The sequence below is a fragment of the Gorilla gorilla genome, chromosome 5, assembly GCF_029281585.2.
Source record: "Gorilla gorilla gorilla isolate KB3781 chromosome 5, NHGRI_mGorGor1-v2.1_pri, whole genome shotgun sequence".
Lineage (NCBI taxonomy): Eukaryota > Metazoa > Chordata > Mammalia > Primates > Hominidae > Gorilla > Gorilla gorilla.
The window spans coordinates 50,425,683-50,435,301 of record NC_073229.2 but is presented as its reverse complement, the minus strand read 5'-3'; positions in this window follow the sequence as shown (position 1 = coordinate 50,435,301).

The following is a 9,619-nucleotide window of genomic DNA, read 5'->3' as shown; positions in this document are numbered from 1 at the left end:
CATCAGAGACATGTAGGCATTATCTAATGGTCAAATAAATTCATAAAAATAAGGGATAAAGAGTGCAGCAGAGAAAACAAAAAGATAATGGCAGAAAATTTTCCAAAACTGAAATAAAGATGTCAAAACACAGATACAAGAAACTTATCAACCTCAATCATAGACTAGTGAAATAAAACCATATGTAAAAAAAAATAATAAATTGCTCAAAACCAAAGATAAAGAGAAAATGTTTAAATCAGCCAGAGACGAAAGTGTCTTGTCTTTGGAAAAAAAGAACAAAAAAGGTTAAGGCTGACTTTCAATAGAAACTTTGGAATCTGGAGGAAAATGGAATGAAACCTTAAAATACGCTAAGAAAACTTCTACCCCTAACACAAACCTAGAATTCTAAAATCAGAAAAACATCCTTCAACAACAAAGCTGAAGAGGATCTTTCTGTGACAGCCAAGTTGGAATAAGCCCACTATAGTCTGTATCTTACACTAATTATAATGGGAAACATCAGGCAGAATATAAAAGGCAGCCATCTGTGGACCTTGAAAAGTACAAAATAGCATGAATATTAGGGAGGGAAGTCAGAACTTGGAGAAATAATAGTAAGGGAGTGAGTTCCTAGGGTTTTTCCTCTTTTGTCTCCTGGCTTTGACTTGAAGGTAACTCCAGACATGTAGTGTGCAGCGAGAGCAGAGAGAAGAAACTCCAACAGACACCTCCTCTTTCTGTACAGATTGCAAAGGGGGTCTCCAGAGAGTGTGTGGAGCAATATTCCTTTTTTGGAACTTTACTTCTTTTTTCACTTCTAGTTCTTCCCTGAGTGTGGTCAGAATCAGGAAGCTGTACTAAGGCTGCTGTGGTGGAACCATCAAAAACTCTGAAAGAAAAATCCCAAAAGAACTAGGGAAAAGGAACCCTGTGGCCTAAGGAATATGGGGTATTTCCCTTTATATTTTTGCTCAATTTTCTCTTCCACTTTGTCTCAAGGGAAGCCCCAATTGTGCAGAATCACATGACAATACTTTGAGAGAAACCAACCTTTCTGGCCAGAGGAACGGGTAAGAGGGACCTATGGGAACTGGAGAGTGTGGGAAAAATCTCAGAGGAGAGAGTGAGAGAAAGGGATCCCTAATTCTCTACATGAACCATCATAACTCTCAGGGTCTTGGGCTCCCCAAGCCGCATGAGGGGGACAGTTTCACACCAGCATATCAAAGCCAAAGGAGCTGAACTATGATACAAATATCACAGTCCTAGTGCCAGACTAGTGGCTGAGAGGCCCAGGCACAGGGCAGGCACGAACAGCATGGCAAAGTCTTTGAAAACTATAATGACGTTAGAACTACGGCGCACAGAAAGCGAGATACAGCTTGCATTCTAAACTTGATGAGATTAGTTCTTGCTAAAACAAAAAATTCAACCTTCTCCTAGAATTTTAATGGGACCCAGAGCTCACAGTGTAATACAATCATGCACCACATAACGACAGTTCAGTCAAGGAAGGAACATATATAAGTTGGTCATCACGAGATTATAATGGAGCTGAAAATTTCCTATCCCTATATAATAGCCATTGTAACATTGTAGCATAATGCATTACTCACAAGTTTGTGGTGATGCTGGCGCAAACAAATCTCCTGTGCTGCCAGTCACATAAAAGTATAGCAGTAAAATTATGTACAGTACACAATACTCAGTAATGACAACAAATGACTAAGGTACTGGTATATGTATATACTGTACTATACACTATATAGACGCCCTCTTTTTTCAACCATTATAAGATCTAGTCTTTGTCTGTTTCGGAGGACTGCACCAGCTAAGTGCATTTTATTGTTATTTTAGAGTGTACTCTTCCTTATAAAAAGAAAATTAACCATAAAACAGCCTCAGGTAGATCCCTAAGGAGGTATTCCTGAAGAAAACATTGTTATCATAGGAAGTGACAGCTCCGTGTGTGTTTGTGTTATTGCCCCTAAAAGCCTTCCAATGGGACAAAATGGGAAAGTGCAAGACAATTATATTGATGATCCTGACCCTGTGTAGGCCTGAGCTAACGTGTGTGTTTGAATCTCAACTGTTTAGAAAAAAAAAAAAAGTATAAAAAGTAAAAGGTTTAGAAAAAAGTTTAAACAATAAAGATATAGAGAAAGAAAATACATTTGTATAACTCTAAGTGTGTTTGTGTTTTAAGCTAAGCGTTATTACATGAGTCAAAAAGTTTATAATAATTCAGAAAGTTTATAAAGTAAAAAGGGTACACTAAACTAAGGTTAATTCATCATCGAAGAAAGACTTTTTTTCTGTAATTTAGTGTAGGCTGTGTACAGTGTTTACGAAATACTTAATGGTGTACAATAAAGGCCTAGACCCTCATTCACTCACCACTCACTCGCTGATTCACCCAGAGCAACTTCTAGTCCTGCAAGCTCCATTCATGATAAGGGCTCTATACAGGTGTACGAGTTTTTATCTTTGACAATTTCACAACACAATATAAAACAATTTGCTTAGATCCAGATTTGTTTTAGTCAATGTAAAATTCAAGAGAAAACAATTTTGATTAAGCTACTCAAAACCACACTTTCACACTCTTGCCTTTTTCAATGCTTATCTGCAGGGGTGAAATCTGGACCAAACATATCCTTCTGAACTGCAGGATACAAAAGCCTTATTTATTATTTTTAATTCTCTATTTTGCCACTTTCTGTAACTCACTATACCAATGATTCACTTCCCCTCTCTCTTTATTTTCTTCTCAGGGTATTTTGTTTTTCCACGAAATACCTACTTCTTCCTCATTGTCTTGCTTTGTGTCATACACAAAAGGTCTACCACATTCAATTTCTGATCTTCACTAACTTTGATATATATAACTTGCCACAAAACATCACCGGTGATGTTCTTCTTGAGGCTTTGCCACCATAAAACTTCTTCACAAAGAGTCCCATGGTTCAAAAGAAGATATTTTTGCTATTTTTCTCTATCCTGCTCATACACATATGCCTCATATAACCTTTTAATCTTGAACTTAGACTAGGTCCTTTAATGAAGCTGCTATGGAGCAGAATCACCATAATTCTTAACAACAATTAATTTTTTCCCTAAAGTCCACATCTTTGAAGGGAATTGGATCTTAAATTTATATTAGTAAAAAGGATCTTCACCTCTCTTAAATTTAAATACTTCATATGTCTTGAAAGATAAATTTCTCAGAGTAAATTCAATTTGTATTTCTTATCCTGGATTTCTATCCAGAAGAGCAATCAACAACTTGTATTGCTATTCTTCAGCTCATGATTGAAGAGTAAGATTTTCATAATTGAGGATTTAATAGTAGCGTTTCTTTTAGACTGACACATAACTTAAGCATAGAGTTGCATAAACATGTATATAGAGTTTAATAAATAATTAATGACACAGACTAAAAAGCTTATCCAGCTTCCCAGAAGCCCTCTGTGTGCACCTTCTACCTACCATCTTTCCCTTGGAGGAAAACATTACTCTGATTTTGTGCTAATTATTTACTTTTTAAAAATGTGTGTATGGTCTTAAATTTTATATAAATAAAATAATTTATTGGATTTGTTTCTTTCCTTCGATAAATATTGCTTTTACGAGATTCACCATTTTTTTTATGTGTAGTTGTGCATACACACGTTAGGATGGCTATTATTCAAAAGGAAAAAAGAGAATATAAGTGTTGTTGTGGATGTGGAGAAATTGGAACCCTTGTGCCTTGCTGGCGGGAATGTAAAATGATGCAGCTGTTGTGGAAAAAGGTAGAGTCATATCTCAAAAACTTTAAACATACAATTACCATATGATGCCATGATTCCACTTCTGGTCATATATCCAAAAAAACTGAAAGGAGAGACTTGAACATACATTAGTATACCCATGTTCATAGCACAAACGTTAACGGTAGCTAAAAGGTGAAACAAACAAACAAACAAATCTCCATCAATGGATGCCTGGAAAAGCAAAATGTGGTATAAACATACAATGGAATATTATTCAGTCTTAAAAAGGAAGGAAATTCTGAAAATATGCTATAACTCAGATGAAATGTAAAGACATTATGTGAAGTGAAATAAGCCAGTCACAAAAAAGGCGGATATTGTATGATTCTACCTTATGAGACCACCTTGAGTGATCAAACAGAGACAGAAAGTAGAATGGTGGTCACTAGTGGCTGGGAGGAGGAGGGAATAAGGAGTTGTTTATGGTTACAGAGTTCCAGTTTGGGATGAGGAAAAGTTCTGGAGATCTGTGGTGGTTATTGTGTACAATAGTGTGAATATATTTAATGCCACTGAACTGTACACTTAAAAAGGTGAAAATGATGAGTTTTAGTTTATTTATATTTTCCCACAATTAAGGAAAGAAGGAAGGAAGGAAGAAAGAAAGAAAGAAAGAGAAAGAAAGAGAGAGAGAGAGAAAGAAAGAAGGAAAAGAAAGAAAAGAAAGAAAAAGCTTAATGCTTAGAATTGGTGTAAAGATGTATAAGACTAACAAGTTTAAGCAAAAATGATGTTCAGTGTAAGCCACACTTGGTTCCCAGAGTTTGGGCATTGAAACTGGAGTCCCAAGTACAGATTATATAAGTCATACCCTTAGATAACATTATTCGAGGCCTATGTATGCCATAAAATAGTCTAAGTGTTTTATATGTATGACATCGTGGGTCCTCTCAACAACCTACTCTGTGGTTACTAAAGGATTACATTGCATGTAAATATAAAATACTATATTAATGAAATCTTAGTTAATCTACAAAGTTCCACAAAATAAAAACAACCTAAATTATAATGTTGTCAATAATCATAATTTATGAGCTTGAGCACGGAGTAAATTTAGATTGTGTTTTTACTACCACCAAATGATGCACATCCATTTACCTAGTTCACGGTCTCCATCTCTCCTTTCTCATTTATGTTAATCCAAATAGTGATACACACAGTGTTAAGAGTTAAAGAAAGAGGAAAGAAACACAAAAAGTGGCTCAACAGTCAAAGACAGGTTTATTTTGGAGAATAAACCTGAGAGGGCTTCTGGCTGATTTCAGTCAGGAGCCCTCTCTCTTACAGACTAAGAGTATTTAAGGGTTTGGGGCGAAAGGCTTGAATGTTTCTGTGTGGAGAAGAAGTTTATTGTGGGGTTGGAATGTCTCTGGTTGGAGGGGAGGTTATCTTGGGGTTGGCATCTCTCCGGTCAGAGGGGAGGTTATCTTGGGGCTGGTATGTCTCTGGTTGGAGAGGGGTTTATCTCAGGGTTGGAATGTTTCTGCTCAGAGGTATCATTTGTGGTTTAAGGTCATGCTGCCATTAGCCATTAGGCTGATGCCCTTTGGGTTGGATTTAGGTGGCTTTTGATCAAGGGGAACTTTAAAATGGTGGTGCTTGTCCAAAATGGCGATGCTCCTGCTCTGTCAATCCAGATCCTATAGTTATAAAAGGATGAGGATGGTGTGTTCTTTCTGGCTAATTCCTGCTGAGGGGGGTGTGGAGAGTTTTCTGGTCTCAGATTGACTGTAGGAGTAATGCCGTCTGTAGATGTTTTTGGGTAGTTGTCTGTGAAATGGCCATGATCCTGTTGGTTAAAAATCTTTGGAAAAGATTAATTACGCAGGGTAAGAACGTTAGTCCTAGGCATATCATTAGGAGAGGGCCCAGGAATGGGGTGACTCATGCTATGATTTTGTTCCCAAACCAAGAATCTATTTGGTTGTGTTGGTATTCCCTTAGCTTTTTAGCCCTTTCTTTAAGTTTTTCGGCAGCATCTCTTACTAGGCCCGACTGGTTGAGATAGAAACAACTTTCCTCACCCAGTTAGAGGCAGATGCCCTCTCTTTCAACAATTATAAGATCTAGTCTCTGTCTGTTCTGGAGGACTGCACCAGCTAAGGAGTCTAGTTGGTCTTGGACTCTTACAAGGCTTCAGGCTATATCTTCTAGAGATCCCTGTAGTTCTGTTGAAAGAACCTTAAAGTATGTGGCTAATCCACCTGCTCCCTCTCTAAGTCCAGAGGTTATACCCAAGGCAGCCATTAAGGAATGATGTGGATGGCTCTCCTTTTCCTAACATATTGGATGGATGGGATAGACAAAGGTTGATTAGGAGGAGCTAGTCCAATGGAAGGAGAAAGATAAACTAGAGAACAGGTTCCGGTCCGGTTGGTGGGGAGACAAAGATATGTGTTGGTGCCACACAAAAAGAACAAGCCTTCGTCGTAAATACAGGCAGAGATATGGAAAGAGAATAAGTGTGTTAAAGATTGGATGTTGTTTCTTTCCTGCAGTTCATTACTCCAGATGGACAAGGAGGAGGCCAGGGAGACATCCACTATAGTAGAGATATAGCAAGAGTTGTTTTTTACACGTTTAATGTGATCGGATGTTGCATCATTGATATTGAGCCATGGAAAAAGGTGGGAACCACGGACAGCACAAGTTAGTTCAGAGGCATTGGTTAAGGGATAGGCTGTAAAACAAACCAGATGCAGAAACGTTCCATTTGCTTCAGGTGATAACTTGGTAATCAGCTTGGTTAGTCTGATGGTTAGAGGGGTGTTTAATAATGATAGTGCAGTTGCACTGGTTAGGTGTGAAGGATCCTACAGGGAAATTTCTTTCAGAAGCTGAAAAACAAAGTGAGGCTTATTGTAAAAGGGGGGTGTGTTTAGTTATAGGCCCTCCAATGCGGGGGCCTTGGGGCTTGAAGCATTGTAGGGAGTTGTCATAGGTTTGAAATAATTTGTTAGCCTGATTGGCCCTGGAAGTGGGATAATTGCCGACCACAGTCGCAGTGCAGTGCTAATATTATCAATTATTAGTGTCTCCGCAACTTCAGTATCTCTTATTATTCTAATTCTGCTAACTATTCTTGAGTTCGCTGTCGCTCTTATTCAAGCTTATGTCTTCACACTATTAGTAAGTCTTTATTTGCATGATAATACATAATGACCCACCAAACTCATGCCTACCATATAGCTGTACCTAGCCCTTGACCACTAACAGGAGCTCTCTCGGCTCTCCTAATAACATCTGGCCTGGCCATATGATTTCACTTTAATTCTACCACTCTTTTAACTTTAGGCCTACTAACCAACACACTGACTATACATCAATGATGATGTGATATTGTCCGAGAAAGTATATTCCAAGGCCACCACACAACAATTGTCCAAAAAGACCTCTGATACGGGATGCTCCTATTTATTATCTCAGAAGTATTCTTCTTCGCTGGTTTTTTTCTGGGCATTCTATCACTCCAGTTTAGCACCGACCCCAGAATTAGGAGGACATTGACCCCCAACAGCTATTCTTCCCCTGAACTCTTTAGAAGTACCTCTCCTAAATACGTCTGTATTACTTGCATCAGGAGTTTCAATTACTTGAGCCCATCACAGCCTAATAGAAGGTAACCAAAAACAAATAATTCAAGCAGTACTTACCACGATCCTCTTAGGAGTCTATTTCACCCTTCTACAAGTTCAGAATATTTCGAGGCCCCTTTATTATCTCTGATGGAATCTATGGCTCAACATTCTTTATAGCCACAGGCTTTCATGGACTTCATGTTATTATTGGATCAACAATTCTCACCATCTGCCTTCTCGCCAATTAAAATTTCATTTTAGGCCCAGCATGGTGGCTCATCCCTGTAATCCCAGCACTTTGGGAGGCCAAGGTGGGCAGATCACCTGAGGTCAGGAGTTCGAGACCAGCCTGACCAACATGGAGAAACCCCATCTCTACTACAAATACAAAATTAGCCGGGCATGGTGGCACATGCCTATAATCCCAGCTACTTGGGAAGGCTGAGGCAGGAGAATTGCTTCAAATGATCGTCCCTCTTCATCCTCCCAAAGTGCTGGGATTACAGGTGTGAGCCACCACACCAGCCCAGCTTTGTTAATTTTTCTGTTTGCTGGTTTTCTGTTTCATTGTTGTCTGGTTTCATTTTTATTAATTCCTTCTTTCTTTTATTTGTCTTTGCCACATTTAATCATTTCTTTTTTTTAATTTATTTTACTTTAAGTTCTGGGATACATGTGCTGAACGTGCTGGTTTGTTACATAGGTATACATGCACTATGGTGGTTTGCTGCACCTGTCAATCCATCATCTGGGTTTTAAGACCTGCATGCATTAGGTATTTGTCCAATGCTCACCCTTCTCTTTCCCTCCACTCCCCAACTGGCCCCGGTTTGTGATGTTCCCCTCCTGGTGTGTTCTCATTGTTCAGACATGTGAGACTTGGATATGTATTCTCATTGTTCAACTCCCACTTATGAGTGAGAACATGCGGTGTTTGATTTTCTGTTCCTGTGTTAGTTTGCTGAGGATGATGGTTTCCAGCTTCGTCCATGTCCCTGCAAAGGACATGAACTCATTCTTTTTTATGGCTGCATAGTATTCCATGGTGAATATGTGCCACATTTTCTTTATCCAGTCTATCATTGATGGGCATTTGGGTTGGTTCCAAGTCTTTGCTTTTTAATTCCTTCTTTCTACCTTCTGTCTTCTTTAGATTTAGTTTGCTTTCCTTTTTCTACCTTCTTAAGGTAGAAGCTCACACCATTGATTTTAAACTTCTCTTCAGTTCTGATGTATACATTTAAAGTAACTAATTTCCCTTCAAGCACTCTTTCAGCTTTATCTCATACATTTTGATATAATGAACTTCATGATCATTCACTTAAAATATTCTCTAATTTTCTTTGTAATTTCCTCTTAGACCTATGGCTTATTTGGTAGTATGTTGATTATTTTCTGTATATTTAGGGGATTTCCGGGTTATCAGTTTGGTGCTGCTTTCTAATTTAGTTGAGGTATTTTTATTTTTATCTTTTTTGGTCAGAGAACATATCCTACCCAATTTGAATACTGTTGAATTTCTTGAGACTAAATTTATGATCCAGTATGTTGTTCATCTTGATGGATATTTCATGTACACCTGAAATAATATGTATTTTGCCATCGCATATTCTAGTCTAATGTCTTATAAATGTCAATTAGGTTGATTTAATTATTAGTGCTATTTCATTGTTTAATATATCTTCCTGATTTTTTGTTCATTTCTTTTACCAATTATTGAGAGAAGCATTTAAAAATCTCTAATTATGATTGCAAATTTATCTATATTTTCATTTCTGTCAATTTTTGTATCATTTATTTTTAAGTCATTATTAGATGCATACATATTTAGAAAAGTTATGTTCTTCTTATGGTTTTTCCATCATTATGACTCAAGTTTTATTTTTATTCCTGGTAAAACATATTTTTAAGGAAGATTATTTTGTTTGTTATTAATATGATCATACTGAATTTATTATTGTGATTTAGGTATTTGTGACATGCATTCCTTTTTCCGGTTATTTTTTGCCTATCTGTGTAAAGAGCATGTATATACCATTCTTTGAACATATTCTTATCTCTGACACCTGACACGTATCCATCATTCTTTTTTTTTTTTCTTTTTTTTTTTTTTTTTTGAGACGGAGTCTCTCTCTGTCGCCCAGGCTGGAGTGCAGTGGCGCGATCTCGGCTCACTGCAAGCTCCGCCTCCTGGGTTCACGCCATTCTCCTGCCTCAGCCTCCCTAGTAGCTGAGACTACA